Genomic DNA, 18,206 nt, shown 5'->3' on the forward strand with positions numbered 1-18,206 from the left:
TATCACTGGGAAAACACTCACCAGCCATTGCCTGAGAAACTCTGCTTTGGGGTACACCCAACAGGACACGCTGGGTTTTACTCTGCTGCATGGGCCACCTTGGAACCTGGTCTTGCTTTGAGGTGTCAGGAAATTCTGTGTTTTTGTCATGAATACATGGCTGTTTTCTCATCGTTTCTTTATCAACTCGTGGTTTCCCTGCCAAGGTTGTGGTTTAGTTTAAATAAAATCCATTCAGCTTTTAAATACAGTTTGCCGTACAGCTCAGTGTTTGCTAATATTGCAGAAATTTTCTTAATTTTTTTGAGATCAACATTTTCCTACGAGCTCAGCCCAGCTGGTGAGCCCAGCAATCCAGGCAAACATTTCTGTGCCCTTTCCCCTCATGGTAAACGTGACTATGCCATTGCTCAGGGACTCACCGACCACACTGACACTTGAGGTCCGTTCAGTTTGGCAGAATTTTTGTAATGGGAGTTAATTAGGGAGAGCTTGCTGATGAGAAAATACTAGGGCAGATGAAAGTCAGGCTTAAGCACCTCCCTTGCACCTCTAACAGAAGCAAAACCCAAATAAAAATTATTGCAACAGATGCCAGTCAAGTACCACATCTCTTATCAGGAGCAAGTCACGACACTGAGTCTCAATATTTAGAAGTTGTACATAAGACAGGGAGTGTCACAAAATAACATCATCCTGGAAAAGTAGATTAGAAATTATTCTCCACATTTTTCAAGAAAAAAATGGGGGAAAACGGCGATCTTACTTGATTTATCCTAATGAAGATTTACTGTTCCTTAAATAATAGAAGAAGTATTGAAGAGCATGGCTCAAACCAAGCTCAGCCTTTCGGAGAAACTTCACCGTTTCTGGTTTTCATAAGAAAGCATCCTCCAGTTGCCATCCTACGAACCTCAGCTTTTTGATGCTGCTGGTACTGAACCCCCTTGTCCCTCCAGAACCGCAGGGCTCAAACTTTAGCGGGCTGGAAGATGAAGGCAATGGAATAAAGGGAAAGCAAAGCTATTTTGATTGCACAGTGCCACCCACTGTCGGAGAGACAGACGGCCGCTGCCCGGGATGGGCGGCGCTTGCTGCTGCCATCCGTAACAAAGATATATTTATCTGAGATTTATCTGATATCTGAGAGAGACAGATAAGGCAGCTCTCTACATACAGTAGGATATAGACACACAGATACCGCTGGAGTGAGTCGTATTATATATATATATATATATATATATGATATAAATATTGCCTACATCAATCAATATCTCTGTACTCATTCTGAGTCTTGATGGGTCACAGAAAGCTGAGCTGAAGTGAGTGGAGATCCAGCGAGGAGGAGACATTGCTGGGAAAACTTTGGATGGGTCTGGAGGTCATGAGTGTCTAGGAAAACACATCAGTTGGGTGCCAGCCCCTCTGGAAGGCCTGCAGGCGTAGAAAGGATAGTCAAGGAGATTGGGAGGGGATGGAGATGTGGTAGTGCAGGGAAACAGGGTCCCATGTGCATGTTTCAGTGAAGATGCTTAATTTGGTGTTTGCAATAGATACATATTTTGATTATCAGCAGCTTAGGAGTTTCAGGATGGATGGAATTATGCGGTTAATTTCCTCTGTCTGGACATGAGGTGGAAAATATTTCACGCAAAGCACCATGTCACTCTCTGGGTTATGCCATTGTTCATCTACAGAAGGGAAGATATTTCCAACAGATTAATGAGGAGCTCAGACCAGAGCATCCCAAGACCCTCCAAGCCTACAGAACAGTGTATCCTGGGAAAAGACTGAGCTGTATTTTTCTATACATCCACCACCCATGGCCAAAGGCAATGAAGCAGCCGGAGAGCAGGGCGTGCTCTGGCGAGCTGGGAGCTCTTGCAGGATGGTGTTCTCTTCTGCAGAGACGCCCTTGGAGGAGAGATCTTTCATTAAGATTGTCATTTGCTACCATTTCCATCCCCACAGAGGCTGCCTCCTCCTCACAGGCAGCATCCCCAGGGAGGGAGCGCTTGTGAAATATTCATACATCAGAAGAAATTACATTTGTAAGCGTGGACTGCAAAGCGACAACTGGCTGGAGGGGCAAGCAGGGAAAAACAACAGGAGCGAGGGAGGGAGAAAGAAAAGAGGCAGAATGTGGGAAATGGAAGGTGAGCTGTGATTTCTCCCTGCCAAAATGCAGCGAGGAGCTTTGTGGGCTCTGCTGGGGCTCATTTATGAGGGCATGTGTAGGGAATAGATTTTGTCCTCATTTGGGGATGTCTAAACAGCATTTGTGTTCGTGCTTCTGTGAGACTGAAGAATAACCTCACCCAAGCATGTACAAGGGACAAAAATGCCCCCTAACCACTGGCAGATCTGTGTCATGGGTTTGAACAGTTTGGGCATTTCTGCAGGGTCTACTCCAGTTTTAAAGAACGTACCAAAAAATTCCACATTTTGGGATTTTTGGCGAAATGGGATTGAACAGCAGGAAAAAGGCAAACCCAAGCCCATTTAGCCCTGCATGTCAGGAGACTTCAGGCCCATGAGCAACAGGAGGCAGCTGAGTGCTTGGTGCAGCCTTTGGGTATCTCCAGCACACAGCTGCAAATCTTTTACATCCTGATGGAACACTAATGCTCCACAAGCACATTGCAAGAACTCCTTGAGAAATACATATTCCCTCTTAAAAACCACCCTTTTCATTTTTCTCTTCTCTCTGTGTCTCCCCCTGAGGACTGGATTCCTTATGAAGATCCAGTGCCTAAGACCTCTAGCACTGTCAGTAACAGTGAAAACTGGAAGAATCATTATTTTTAATACTGTGATCATTAAGATCCCCCATTGCTGATGCAGTCTGTTGCCCAGATAATTTATCCAGATAGGCTATAGGTATAGGAAAGGGGACGGATAGCATCCTACAGATGTTTTCTTGAGATGATGGTTTCCCTCCCTGCATCCTTACAGCCTCCCTACGCCCTCCTAGCTGGGTCCTCGCCTCCCTTGCAGGAAGCACACGCACGCTCACATGATGAGGGAGCAAGTTTTGACTATTTTAGGGCCTGAAATTTCCCTGTCGGCATGGCAACTTTCAACTCCTCACCTCTGACGGAAGCTGCTTAAAATAGAAAACCCAGAAAGCAAGCTTTGTGCTCCATGCTCAGCAAGCCCGGCTCCAGTATGGCACACAGGGCAGGATCTGGCCTCACAGGGCCAGAGAAATGCCAGGGCTAAGGAAGATGAACCATAGGCCATCACCACCCCCTGCTGCAGTTCGTAAAATAGCACCTGAATCTTCATGATTTTTGCTGGTATCCCGTCCCTATCCAGCCTTCTTAGCTCAGGGAAGCTTTGTTTCAATATTCCCAGACTTATCCACAGGCACCGAGCCTCCATCTTTCCATGGATACTGTCTCCATCTTAGATATATTTTCCCCCACACCTCCAGGGCTATTCAGTACCGCGGGAAGTGACGACCCTCCAAGCTTACTTTTTATTTACTTTTTTTTTTTTTTTCCCTTTGCAAAACCCATTAATTTTTTACACTTACTCTTTTTCCCAAACCAATTTTTCCTCCAGCTCACACATAAACAATTGTGATTGCATGGGGTCAAGTGGGCATGTGGTGTGTCTCCCCTAATCCCCGCTTAACCTAATTCATTTTCTGTCTAAGAACAAAACTCTGCGAGATTCATTCAAGAGTCTGGATTATGTCTCTCTTGGCCTACAGTGCTCACATAGGATTAGGGAATGAAAAACCCTAGAAGTCATTGGCGAGGCACTAAACCTGCAAACAACCCAAACACCTCAAAAATCCCTTTCTGTGCCTGGATTTGAGCTATGAGCCAGGATGTGTGGGAAGAGCTTCTCCACTGAAACGTCACTGCCAACACAGAGTCCAGCCCTCAGGGCTATTTTTAGGTCAATAGGGTCTGGACTTTGCTGTCATATTTTGTGCCTGAGGGCTTTTTCCCCTTATTTTCTCCTCTCTGCAACCCAAAGTTTTCTGGGGAGTTCAGTGGATGGAGCTGGGATGTCTGGGAGGTTTTATATGGCTTTCATATGGGAAAAATAAAGTCAATCTTCTACATCAGGAAGAAGGGCTTGTTTTCTACAAACACAATCACTGCTGCTTGTTGTTGCTTCTAGGGGAGCTTGTTGACATTTTTCAATCAAAATATTTTCCACTCTCCCTACAATTGATGTCTTTTTCTTTTCTCCCCTCCTCCTCCTCCTCCCCTTCAGTTTGGCAGGTGTTGCTTTTTTAAACAATTTATGCACTTTCATTTCTATGTGTTTTTGAAAGGGCAACAAACACCCAAGCATGTTTCTTTCCCTTTCTGCAGGTGGGCAGTGAGTATTATCATAAAGAATGTCTCTCTCTCCTGTCTTTATTTTATTTATTCCCATCCTTTTTTCCACTGCTTCCCTCTTTCCCGAACTTGTCGAAACTGCTCCAAGCAGGCAAAGGGCAAACCCCAGCTCCCCTCTGGAGAGCAGGAAGCACCCCACTGAGCCAGGCAGGGCCAGTAACCTCTGCTTTCCAGGATAAAAATGGATTCACTTCACTTTTCCTCCTTAATTTGAGATCCATGGATGCTTGACTGAGGCACCTCTAACAAGGCATCTTCTCAAGAGTCTGCTGCAGGCTCCTGGCTCCAAGAGGACACAGGACTCAGCTGGGAGGAGAAGTTACCTCCAAGCACAGGGATGAGCTCTTGTCAGAAGCAAGCCTGGGACACTGTCCCCTGCAGATGTTTTCACCTTTTTTTGGGTATTCTGACTCTTTTAAAAGCAGCCACTGGAAATGGGGATGACCTGTATTTCACCTGACTTGCATTTCTAAATCGCTGCTCATAGATTGCCTTAGAGGAGAAACAGGGATGCCCATTCCCCAGACCAGATAGAAAACCTCAGGGTTGCTTCTCTTACACAAAATGCCAGAGGAGATTTAATGCTTTACTACCACAGTGTGTGCTGTTGTTCAGCCTAAGAGGCAGCAAATCCCCATTTCCCAGGCAAAGCTCCTCCTGAGCTCCTCTATGGGCATGGAAGCTGCTACAGCCTCCAAGGAATACTAGGAAGAGTGTGGGATATCAAGAAAAAGCAGTCTAGCTGGACAAGCAGGTAGCTGCAGCTCATCTAAAGGACCTGCAGATAAGAGAAAAACAGCAACAGAAATTTCAAAAGCAGATTAAGAGAGGAAAAAAAGTGCATTAATCTCATTTCTAGGCCAGGGCAAAAAAATCAGGTGTTTGGGAGTGATTTACCAAAGTGTGCTCATTCCAAATATCAGCTTTCCTGGAGCTATTGAACAGTGAAGCAAAGTTAATATACTCATGTAATTGCCTTTATATATAAATGTGTGTGGTGTCATTATTAACACAGCCAATACCAGGAGCTTTATTTCTTGATTCCCCTGAGTGAGACATGAGTCCCGAGGTGCCCTGGGCGTGAAGCCCTTAAGCCTGGAGCTGCAGGTGGGTTCCTGCAGGACTACAAAGGGTGCCTGTGCTCCAGCTGCCCAAGCAGACAGGGTAAACACCCTCGGCCCTAACTATTATAGGAAAGAGTGAGCCCACATGTCCTGACTCACTCCCTGAGGGACACCCAGCAGAGGAGCTTGTGGTCACCCTGCATCCCTCCTGCCCCACCACTGGCCTTTGCTGTGGCTGCAGCTGGTTCCCTCTGAACGTTGGAGCCTCTCTGACCTCTGCTCCCAAGGGAGTGCACCCTCCTTTCCCAAATTCACCCTTTGTCTCCTGTTCCTCCTTCTGTGCAGCCCCAGTTCCTCCTTCAGATGCCCCTTCCTCTGTGGCAGGAACTGGCAGTGATGGAGCTCCCTTTGGAGCAGCCCCAGGTTAGGATTAGCCCATTGCTCCCTACCGACGGTGTTCATCTTCCAGAGGTGTAAACAACTTGTTGAAAATAAATCAAAGTTAAATATCTTTAACTGATTTGGAGCTTCTGGTTTGGAGCTTCTCCATCAGCCTCACAGTCTTACCTTGCATGATGGCCATGCAATCACAATGCTTCGAGCTTTGGCACAGGGATAGGACAGAAAATTGTGTCTGTGTCTACAGAAAAAAGGGGATGATCAGGATGAGGAGAAAGGATCAGGGAGCAGTGGAGCAGATTTGTGCCACCAAAGGACGTTTTTCCTCTGTATCACCTTCATTCCTGTTTAACTCCCCCCAGCCCCTCACCAGCCACCAGCTGAAGCCCAAACCAGCTTTGCGTGTTCAAGCTCTGTCCGAGGGAACAGAAACCTGCTGTGAGAAGCCAAGATGTTGGGATAAACGGAGAATTTCCTAAAATTATTGCAAAAAAAAGGCTAGCTACTATTTAATTCAGATATTGCTAATGAGAATTGCCTGGGTAGGCTGTACGGATTACTAGAAAGTCCCTTCCATACCTCTCGGTTGGTCTGACTATTTAAAACGCCCTCTGTCCCCTCCCTAGGCACCCCTCGACTGCCCCTGCTGGCAGGACATCTGCCAGGGCAGGATGATAAGACAAAGAAGCCACCATAAATCACAGCTGCTAATTGCAAAGCTGTGTGTATCCATCCTTGCCCTTTTGTGCCTTCGCCTTCAATCCACAGCCTGCCCATCCGATCCATCTCCCTGGCAGTCCTGCTCCTTCGTGCCTTCCTCCGTGTGCTGCTCCCCTTTATGCTCTGAAGCACAGCCTCTGCTTCCTCACAATCAGCTTGATTCCCTGTGTCTTCCTTCTGCAGCATTCCTGGCCCCTTTGCCAGCTTGTTCACTCCTTTTATATTTCTCTTCTTCCTCGAGCATCATCACCATCCTAGCTTCCCTGCTTGCCTCTCCAAACAGACACACGTGATGTTTTGCTGTTGCCATGCTTTTCAGACATAAACTAATTATGGTCTACAAGTCAGAAGGTCAGCAGTAGGATCCTTATTTTTGCAGCCCTCGATCTCACTATGTCAATGCACACACGTCCAAACACGGACGAAGGTCTTTCAGGGACATGGTCAGGCCCAGACACCAAAACCCCATAAAACCAGTAAAAAAGGTTGGTTCTTATCATAGAAACACTCCCTTGTCAGCATATGCTGCACCCAGTGCTCGAGAGAAAAGCCACGTCAGCTGCACTTTAATGTCAGAAATGTTCAGGAGGCAAAACTGCCAACCTGCCAAGCTTTGGGTCATCACTTCACCCTTAAAACTTTAGCCAGCCTCCAGATTTCCAGGAATGGGTTTTTAACCACCCAGAAGAGTGTTGGGAGACGGCAAGAGGCCATACTTTTACATTCAAGAGACTGAGGAAACATATCAGGAATAGATCCCAGGGAGAGGAGGAAACCCCCCAGGGATTACTAGGAGCCAGTTTAGTGCTTTCCTGGGGGAAAAATAAATTGCTGGGCAAACCAAGAACTGACAGTCTCTGAGGCAGTGTTTGACTACCAGCAGAAAACTATCCTTGATATTTGCTGTCAGTGCTTTGCTCCAGCCTGAACTGCCTCCACCCAAGCAAAGTTGTTCCACAGGTTTCAAACACTGAAAAATTGTAGGAAAAACAGGGTTAAAATATTTCAGAGACCAAAGCAAACCAGGAAACTTCTTCTGTGAGCCAAATACCATTACTTTTTTGCAGAGACTTCCAGACTGTGGGACCCCAGCATTAGCAAATCTTGTTAACAATTTGCTTGAGCATTTTTGTGAGGCACCAGAAGAATGGGTTACGTGTCTTATTGATTTAATGACAACTATTGCTGCTGGGAATTGATGCTTTCATTAGAGAAAGCAGGTTAGCAATAGACTTGTGAATGCCTGGCCAACTCAGGAGGTGGCAGGGAACAAATGGTTTCCCCTATTGAAATAAAACTTCCAGGCAAGGTGTAATGCAGGAAGACTCTGCTAATATCACGGAGCTGTAACACAGCTCTGGTTCACTGGATTAAAAAATCCCATAGTTGCTGAAACCCTCCAAAGATTATGATTAATATATCATCTCTTTGGGAAAGAGCAGCGAAATACCTGATCAAAGCTAGTACTGGTTGCTGAATATCTGCCTTTGAAATAGGACTCAGTTTCCCCATGCTGGAAATCTTTGGCTGATGATGCCACATATCTTGGATGACAATTCCTAGAAGAATGTAGACAACCTGAGGCAGAGAAGGCTTCCTCATTGGGAAAAATTCAGAAAGGAAATTGAGGGTTGAGGTGGGAAGAGACCTCTGGAGGTCACATGGTCCTGTTTCATCTGTGAATTCCCTGTGGATGCATCCCTATTCTCTCCTTGAAGTCCTTAACAGAGATGTGGGGCAGCACTGGGGGGCTCCGCTATCAATCCCTGCATCAATTTTCCCCTGAGTGGGCTTTGTGCCACCAACCACAACCCTCTGGACCCAGACATTCAGCTGCCTTTCAAGCCACCCTGCCATCCCTTCCTCTAACCTGCGCTTTGTCCAGGGGGATGTCACAGGAGACAGTGTCTTTACCTCAGCTAGCTAAAGAACATCCACCCCGTCACCTCCTTTGGGTTGGTTAAGCACAGTTTCCCCCTGGCCTTTCCCTTTTTCTGCTAAAATAACAGCAGGGCCCAAGGATGTGGTATTTTAAGAAAACAACGAGATTGAGAGACAGATGCTAAGTGTTCAAAGACTTCTGGCAGAGATAAACTGCAGTATCAGTCTCTATCAGATGGAGAGCACAGGCCCCACGCTTCGGGGGAGAGGCTTAATGGTTTAATAGAGCTTTCCCACCTCTCACTAGCGAGCTCCAGCCCTGCACAGAGATATGTGAGCACCAAGGGGAGACAACCCCAGATGTAAATAAATCATTAGAAGCCCTCACTCAGGGTCTCAGCACTGAAGACATTATTTGGGCATGTTTCAAGCAAGAAGCAGAGCTTGTTTCCCTGTGCCAGGTTATGTCCCACACCTCCTGGAGGAGGGTGGATCTCTCTTCATTCTTCCTACTGCCTCTGGGGCTACATCCTGCATTTTCTTTGGTGTTTCGGGCTTTTTAGCAGGTACTTAACTGTTCATGTGAGTGTACCATGATTATGCTCATGGTGGGAGAGGATGGGTCAAAGAATTTTCTGAATTCTGCTTCCTATTTGTCTTTTTTTTTTGTCTGCCTCCCTCTCCACCTTGGCTTTCTGCTGCTCCACCACTGTTACCCTACAAAGCAAGCACAGCTTGGCTCTGCAGGTTGTCCTCCATCTGCAGCCTCCACCCCAACACTCAATTCGGTGGAAACTTCTAGCCTTCAGCTAGATGGGAAAGGAAGGAGGAAGAGAAACTTCCATGTGGCTGCTTGTGGTGCAGCATCTCTCCTGTTTGCTGGGGAACAGGGCCAAATCTTGGCATCCTCACTGACTCCATTTCTGGGGAGGGATGTCCTCTGCAAGCTTCATCTTCCTGTACAATGGCTTCCAGAGGCTTTGCCCACTGAGGGCTGATGGTTAAGCATTTAAACACGACAGCTTATGTGCATCCAACAAGACCTACCCAGTTTTATCCACAAGGAAAAGGGAAGCTTGTGATGGTACCACTGCTCTATTTCCTCTGAAGGCACTGACATGTATTTAGCATGGCAGTTAATACTCACGTGGTTTAGCTTGATGAAATGAAGGAAGAGAAAGGGAGAAGGACACAAGCATACAGACTGGGAGAGAGGAAAAATCCTGAAAATGCCATCAAACCTGCCAGGCATCCTTACTGCTGCCATTGGGAATAAGATTTTTTTTCAAGTACAATGGCAGCAAATAGTTCAAAGATGTGATTTCGAGGACCCCCCTAAGAAATCCTCCTCCTTGCTATGTGAAGCTTCGCTTTTTCTGATCAGTTTTTAACATCCTGCTTAGACCACTGTACTGATTACAAAATTAAGTTGCTCCTCTGAAATCAGGATGTCTACACTAAGTAACAGCCAAAGAAGCTCTAGTCCCAAATCCCACATAAGAAGCTCTGGCACCCACAAATTTCACAGGATTTTTGGGTGCTCACCACCTCCTAGGCAGGATGTGTCCTCAAATGACTGAACTGAGAAGAAAAAAAAAAAAAAAAAGAAAAAAGTCCTCTCAAAAGTAAAACATGCTTCTGAAGCAAAATTAGCATTTGGCAGAGAAGTGACTCATGGTGACTGAGGGCTTCGTGCAGCCCTTCTCTGAAGCATCCAGAATCTTTTTCTAGCTTGTGATTCACCAGAAAATGGTAGATGAGCACATCTTGACTTAAGCAAAAACTGAGGGTGTTACAAAAGAAGATGAACGTCTCTTCTCTGCTCTCTGAAATGGTGCTGCTGGCAACTCCGTGGTGCCAGGAAGAGGGAAGACAGCATTTCTAGGGTAGGTTAAAAGGCAGAAAGCTTGATTTACAGTGTATTCTAAGTCTTTGGGAAGCCTGATAGTGAACCAGTGGTGGATTCCACTTCACACAGAGCAGGATCCTGCAGGGGAGAGTGACATGTCAGCTCTTCTGAGGGCCTGATACCTTTTTTTTTTATTATTTATTGCAGGACCCCATTTTTGGCAAATTTTCCATATGCTCTTGTGACCCATAGCCCTTCCCAGACTCCAAAAAATCCCATCTTCAGGCTCTTCACAAAGACCCTTCAGATTTCTTTGAGAAGAATCTTTGGGAATGGGGATCAGCAAAGCACTTGAGCACCACCCTAAACCCCATCTACACTTCCCCTTCAGACACAGCCTCGCATCAGCGGCACTGTGCGCAGAATTTTATCAACACACCACATGAACTGCAGTTTCACCACCTAATTTGCTACAGGACAGAAGGAAGGAGACATCTATAAGATAGGTGTATGTTTACTGAGTGGAGCGCATATGTAACAAATTTGGGTTAGAGTCCAGCATGAAATGGGGCAAGCACAACACCTCCAGCTCTGCAATGTTCCGGGAGAACCTTTCTGCCCAAGGCAGGGCACAGTGTGGAGCCAACAACAGGCACATCTGGCTGATGCCCCAGGGACAAGCACTAGGCTGATGCCCCAGGGACTCTTGCTTTTTGCAGGAGCCCCAGCTGTCCAGGCACAGAGAGGCAATGAAATACATTTTGTTTGTGGTTGGAGTAGCTGGGTTTACTGATGGCTAAGGTGAAAAGACCAGCCCGTCTTCTGCTTCTTGTTTCATAGCTATGCCCCTTGTCATACTTCATTGCTACATCTCTTTTAATTATTTTTTAATCCAGATGACTCCACACAGCAAAGTCCCGAGTCAAGCAGTCTCTTACTCTCTATCAGAGAGAAATAAATGTTGACAATGATAATTTTTGCTTCACATCAAGTAGAATTAAGTGATGTCCAGCTTTTGTCATGACTACAAAATATTTTCACTGGGCCGAGGATTCTCCTTGGACAAATGCTCATCACAAAACAGCACCTTCCCAAGCACCTTCCCTCATAATTATCCCCCTGGTCAAAATTTCCAGGACCTTCTTACTGCAAAAACACGACGACACTGATGGCCTGGCTTAACCTGAGCTCATCTTAAACAATCTAAATCAGGTTTTGTGGGAAGGCTAGCCACGACTACAGAGCAGTACTGGGGGTGAGCACTTGAGGTGGTGGATGTTAGCCGAGCCCTGCTGGATGGCAGCATCATGCTACAGGCACTTGAGGGATCCCCGGGTGAGTGGCTCCAGACATCCAAGTGCAAAGTCCTTTCTAGACACTTGTGTTGTGAATGCAGGCAAGGGCAAGTGACTTTGGGCTTTTGTGCTTCTCTTCTCTGGGCTTTCCATGAAAAGGAAGATGAAAATTGCTTCCCCCATGCTGTTGCTGGAGGGAATCCGAGAATCCGAGCAGGAGCCCTTTCCATAAGGATACTTTGCTGTACGATCATCCACCTGCCCTAAGGTACCTGCTGAACCTTTTTGTGGAACTGTAAAAGGAGTGACATCGGGCCAGCCACACAGACCTGAGCACAAAATGCTGCCTTGGTGAGGCTGCTGCCTTGAGCAGCAAAGGAAAAAAAATTTTTAAAAAAAGGAGTAAAATTCCAATCCTGCCATTGCTTTCATGGTAATCAGCATGGCATTATGCAGAATGATTTGTAATTTCACACTGACAGCTATTCTCTTCTGGCAGCCGCCATGACTTAAACAAATGTCTGACGCTGCAAGGGGCTGAGGGTTTGTGCCTTTGACAAAAACCCCAGTTCAATGAGGAGCCCAAAGAGAAGGAGACACTGCTCTGCATCCTCATTTCAATCCTGGCCTATGGATCATGGAGTCCTTCCTTGGTGCCTATGGTTGTTCTGGGATGTCAGCCTCACTTGAAATTCCTTTTGCAGAGCAAACAAAAAGCATAACCTGTGGACTTTGCTTTGAATATTCTCCTTTTCCTCTGATGGAGAAGTGCCTGGAATGAGAGGCAGTGCAGGGATAATCAGCTTGAGCCAACATGGCTGATTTTGAATGTGAATAAGAAATGCCAAAGTAATATCCAGCCTCTTACTTGAGCAAAAACTTGTATTTTGTTAAAGATAGACAAAGCAGGCAGCAAGTTCCTGGGCAAAAAGTGATCGAGTAACTCTTCAGCTGTACAGGTTTACAGGAAATTGTCTAATTTTCCTTACAACTCACAAAACGAGGGAAGCAGGATACAGAAAATGAGAAATATTCTCTTTTTGCCTTGACTTAACTTGTCTTTTCAACTGAACTTCTCAGAAATCCAAGTCCAGTGACTGGAGGAGCTTCAGCCTTATGAGCTGTCTGGTCCTGGACACTGAAGAGGATCAAACACAAAATGGGATGAGGCTCCAGAGCTGGAATGCTCCGGTTCAGGCTCATTCATAATATTAATATTTCTCTTGCCATCAGGTCTTGTTCATTCAAGATACCTGTATAGCTCAGGCCCTCCCACCAACCACAAGAATGCCCTGCCAATCCACAGGGATTTCCTACAGGGCTATTTTTAGAAAAAAATCAGAGTTTCGAATCAATAAAAACTGCTTAGGTCAGAGTTCCATCTGTGTCGAGCCTGGCTGGTTTTCAATCAATCTCTTCATTAAATTTTCATGTCTTGATAGAAAATTATGAAAAAAAAAAAAAAAAAAGAGGATTTGTTATTGTGTAGGAAAAAAAATTGCCTTTCAAGCAAAGCAGCTATAATTTGTCCAAAGTTGATCCACACTTACAGAACTTCTTTGACTTCTGTGAATATTTTTAGTCTTTGTCTGGCTACTTTTGATGGTTTATTTAAGGTGTTGTTGGCACAAGTGGGAGATTTCTGGGAACTTTTTAAAAGCTTTTAAGTTTTTTTGCTTTTATTCTGGAAGCTTTTGTGTGCCCAACAGCTGACAAGCTGTTTCCAGCTCTAGTGGCTTGTCCAATAAAATATATTAATGTTCCCTACGGCCTTGATACATTTCTGTGATGCTCAGAAAAATAGAGGGCTGTAATTCCCACCTCAAAGCCTCTCACCAAGTACTCTGCCTGATATGTAAAAACCCCAGTGTCCTGAGGCATTTGTAATATAAAGCTGAGGTTATATAATGAACCATCCCCTTCAATCCCGATCGGGACAGATCCAAGGTCATTTCCCTGGTAATTTCAGGAGACTTTGGCACAAACCCATGGCTTTTTTTTTTACATATAATTACAAGCCACTTTTGAAAATATTGCCTGATACCACCAAAATTTTCTCAACCCAAAGAGAGGTTTTTTCCAAAATTTTTTCCTCCTTGCAATGCTTTTTTTCCCCCAGGTGCTCCTTTATCAGGGTTAGGAGGTGTCGGCATCTCTTTTGATGCTGTCCAACACGTGAGATCCAACAGGAGGTGGCACAGTGGTCCCTTCAAGCAGAGGAGCAGTTCCCCCAGGTGGCTCTGGCACATCTGTCTGGGATTTTGTGCCCCGTGGCCCCTTCAGTCTGAAGGCACGTGAGCCTTGCCAGTTCATAGATTAACATCAAACCAGCCCCATCCAAGTAAAGGCCTTTTTTCTAATTCCAAAAATGTGGCTGCTCTCCTCAGTGGGCATGGCTCCACAGCCTCTCCATTCCCCTCCTTCCCAAGCCCTGGCTGGGCCCTGGGGTCCTTTAATGTTTGAGTTCTTCCTTTTAATCTCAGATTTAGTCTTGAGAAGAGTAAATGCTTTGCAGCCTGAGTGGAGCCAGCCAGGAGCTACTCCCCAATAAACATCTTGTCCTTTGTTTCGCCCGGCAATGTTATCTAGGTCATTGTTTTAGCTTTCCTGCTCAGTCCCACTCAAGGTGACTGAAACCACATAGAAACCATAAAATGGGGAAGTTTTATGGTTTCCCAGTTTTCAGGGCCCATCTTCACCCATTCTTTGGATGCTCACCTCACCTTCTCCACCCTAATTTCCAGCCCACTGAGAGCTCCTGAGGTTTCTCACTTCCTCATGGCAGTGTCTCACCAATCCCCCCCATGGGTAGGATTTGCTGAGGTCATTCTGCACAGAGGACAAGGCCAGGTTGTCATCACTGGTGCATCTGGTGGGCAGTGGGGTGAACCTCAAACACCTGAACGCTGTCTCTGTAAAGAAATCAACCCCCTAAGGCTCAGCTCTGTAACAGTGAGCATGAAAATGAAAAAAAAAACCTTTTTTTTTTTTTTTTTTTTTTTTAAAGAGAGTTGACTTTTCTATCCCCACTCAGCTCTGTGTTTACCTCTGAACATCAGCACTCCTGGCAGGACTGTGTTTCCATGTAACACACACTCCCCTTGGATAATTACACTTAATTGCTGGTGTTGGTGGCTCAGACATCGCCCAGGCTCCACCATGATTCCACAGCAGCGCTGGGGAGCCGAGCAGGGCCACCACGTGTGGTCCAAGCTGCATCCCCAGGATGCCCAGTGCCACTCGCACCCCCTCCCTGCTCCCTTGGCAGCTCTGGGAAAATAAAAAAAGGCCCAGAGTCTGTTACAGCAAGATGCAGAGGTCTGCTCCAGCATGCAGGCCAGGAGTTATCTGTGAAGTGGGAATCTCCCCTTTCATCCCAGCCAATTAACTCCGAAGGATAAAGATGGGGATGGAGCCGACAGCAGCTGAGTTTATCACAGCTTTCAATTTAGAAGAAACAACCCTCTAATGTGTGCTCTGAGCAGAGAGATATCACACAAGCCAGGGTTTTAGGAAGCATTCCTGATTTTTCCAGACTTCTCTCCTTAAGACATTCCCATTGCCTCTTCTGAGCTCCAGGGAGATCAGCAAGGGCCAAAATGGGATGGTGGGGGAGCAGCAGCCAAGGACAGGCAGGAAGGACTGGCTGGAAACCCTTGGACCCAGGGTGGGGAGCACTGAGGCTGGTGTAACTTCTGCCCCGTGGGGCCCTGCAACAGATAACCCTCCCCCATCAGGAAGGGATTTGCACCTGGAGCCTCGGTTCCTGCGCTCACACTGCTTTTCTCACCTGGAAAAGGCCCTGCTCAAGGGAAGGACCCCACAGAGCTTTATGAAGGCAGTAGTGTGACCCCAGCACATAACTGAGATGCCAGATTTGCAGCAGCCTCTAACATAAATATTTTGTTGGTTGCTCGAATGGGGTATGAAGAGAATAGCTATTTTTCTGTCTTATTTTTGAAGCCCTTCACTTGTTCTTTTGTAGTTTCAGAAATGCCCAGCTCTGCAGGAAGGTTAGCAAGAGCTTGGTGTTCTACCCCTAGGGTATGAATCAGAGTGAGTGGGCACAGGATAACTCGCAGCCTGCCTGCCTGCTCACTTAAGGATCTGCTCTTTGCTCAGCACCAGAAACAGGGCTTTATTGCCAAATAATCCTTCATTGCTGAAATCATCAACCCCAGCACTCTGAAATATCAAGAGATAAATACTAATTTCAGTGATTCCCTAAGCCACGCTCACAGAACTTGTTCACAGTGTTTATCTCTATCTGTTTCAGCCAAAAATTGTTCTAATACTTCTTCTTGGTAATTATTTGAAAAAAAACCATTGCAATGTGCCACCTGCCCCTCTGCACAATGTGCCTGCCCCTTTCTTTTACGGGCAGCTACAGGAACCAGATGCCAGGGTGAGGAAGACAATTCCCCCATGGCAAGGAACATCTGGCTCTTTGGCAAACTCTAAAGACCATTATGTCAACCAACCTCTCTGGTGCCAATTCTGGTTGTGCAGCCTGCTTGTGAGCTGGCACCAAAAGCTTGCTCTTCCAGGCACCTTCTGTCTTCAGGTGACTTTTGACTGTAGAAGATTGGTTGCTTTGCCCAAAACACCTCTTTTCTTGAAAGCTTCTCAGCTTATCTATGCTGTCTTTGTTTCACAGCTGAGCCCTCTGCTAGCCTCAGACCTAACCACATTTCTGCTAGGCACAGTGGCTTCTTTTTTCCTCAGAAGAGGTTTATGCACTGACCTTTTCCCCACACACCTCACTTTTGCCTTCTGTTTGTCTCACCCAACTTCAAGCAGTTCTCTGAAAAACCCAAATAAGGAGTTTTGTCACCCTGGCTTGTCCCTGTAGTCCGTGCCCCAGAAGACAGAAGAGGTATTTCCCCCAGCAGGAATTATAGCTCAGCACTATGGTGTTCTCCAGACCTTTCCATTTGAATGACCATGGTCCTTTCTTGGACAGCTTAGTGGCATGCAATGATAAGCAAGGTAGCTTAGAGATGACTTGTAATTCACTTGTGCTATGGTGATACCAGAGATGATTTGTCTAGGCATCTCTCAGGGGATGTGGGCTATGGGGCAGGGTGGGATTCTTCAGGTCCCAGACCAGAAGAATTTTGTGGAGTCTGTTTGGGGAGTGCATTGAGGTGCAAATGCAGTGAAGAAAGTAGCCTTTGACTGGTGTTATTTTTTGGCTGGTGAAAAATATGCCTCCTGTCTTCTATCAAATGCATTGAAATTACTACATCAAATTAAATAATTTCCTCATATTTTTTTTCCTTAAAAATACAGTGTTTTGTTTCATATAGTAACATTTTCTATAGTAGAATGTCAAATTATTGTGGTAGAGCTAAACTGCTGTGGCTTGAAGAGTTTTGCAAAAATATGGGGTTTTATATTAGACAAACATGGAGATTTTGGTTAGTCTGAGGTAGCAGCTAATGAGGCAGAAATAAAAAACTTGGAAAGTTAAGAGACTGCTCTCTCTGTTTGGTTTGCTACTTACGTAGGAAACATTCTTGATTTTATAGGAAATTTTCTTTACTCCCCTTCTTAAATTGATGCTCTACTTTGCCAGGACCTGAAACATTAAAATTAAAAATAATGGACTCTCCTGCATCAATCATGAGACATTTACGCCTTGAATGCATCTTCTTTCTATTATTAATTGTCCTTTTCACAGAAGGGATTGTGAAAAATGGGCTGCTTTGAAAACAATCTGCCCCAGCTTGCTGATGGAAGGAGGGATGATGGACATGGTTTGGATTCTACATCTTGTCGCTCCTGGGGCACCTCTTGCCTGCTCCTTCTGCCTGCAGGAGAGGAGAAGGTTCCAAGGGCACAACTGCCAGGCCAAAAATCACGAGTTTCATCCCCAAACCCACGGAGATGTTCATGCAGAAGGGCTTCTCCCTCAGGGCTCTAATTACAGCAGCTCTAGCTGAGAAACAGAGAGGGACCACCAGGTCCCTGTCACTGCAGTGAGAGTCCCTGTCACCCCAGGAGACCAGGTTAGCTCAAAGCTAGCTCTGGAATAGCTGCTCCTGCAAAATGCCCATGCATTAAGTGTCTGAGTGGAAAAACTTTACTAAAAGGTGCATTGTGCTGCCTAAAAATAACCACCACGTCTTTGTCCAAACCACATGCCTCCAGAGGGCTCCAGTATTCAAGCACGTTTGGATCAAAGAGGAATCCTAATCAGGGAGAAATTTTCTCTGGCCGCAGAGCTCTCTGAAGCCACTGGGAAGCATCTGCAGAGGCGCTGGGAGGACTTGGCTGTCACCCACACCCAGGCACTGCAGCAGCGAGCTGGCTCCTGGAGTGCTGTCCTCTAATCGCTCACGTGCAGAGGAGCCAGTCAAAATCCTGGGAGCTTGGCTCTGTAGAGAAGCTCACAGCTGCCCAGGAAAGGCTGAGGGGCTGACACAGAGCTGTGGGCTCCTTTAGGTTGGAACAGGACTTTAAGGTCATCGAGTCCAATCATTAACGCAGCGCAGCCGAGGCCACCACTAAACCGTGTCCCCAGGTGCCACATCCACACGTCTTTTAAATACCTCCAGGGATAGTGACTCCACCACTTCCCAAGGCAGCCTATTCCAGTGCTTCCCTAGAAGCTTCTCCAGACCCTTTCCCAGCT

At 46.1% G+C, this 18,206-nt stretch overlaps 2 long non-coding RNA genes across 5 annotated transcripts in view; both read right to left on the bottom strand.

Annotated features, from left to right (window-relative positions):
• Positions 1-18,206, bottom strand: part of LOC137471821 (uncharacterized) — a 45,082-nt gene that overhangs the window by 10,418 nt on the left and 16,458 nt on the right. For all 3 annotated transcript variants that reach the window (XR_010997873.1, XR_010997874.1, XR_010997875.1), the window contains one exon: positions 17,076-17,150. This is a non-coding gene — a long non-coding RNA (uncharacterized lncRNA). The remainder of the gene's footprint in view (positions 1-17,075; positions 17,151-18,206) is intronic.
• On the bottom strand, positions 1,953-12,362 carry LOC137471820 (uncharacterized). 2 transcript variants are annotated; one of them, XR_010997872.1, is made up of 4 exons: positions 11,899-12,362; positions 7,995-8,103; positions 5,993-6,065; positions 1,953-5,139 (listed from the first exon to the last, which is right to left on the bottom strand). It is a non-coding gene; the product is annotated as an uncharacterized lncRNA (long non-coding RNA). The 2 variants fall into 2 exon arrangements; XR_010997871.1 differs by having other exon boundaries at positions 5,993-8,103.

The sequence above is a fragment of the Anomalospiza imberbis genome, chromosome 3, assembly GCF_031753505.1.
Source record: "Anomalospiza imberbis isolate Cuckoo-Finch-1a 21T00152 chromosome 3, ASM3175350v1, whole genome shotgun sequence".
Classification (NCBI taxonomy): Eukaryota; Metazoa; Chordata; class Aves; order Passeriformes; family Viduidae; genus Anomalospiza; species Anomalospiza imberbis.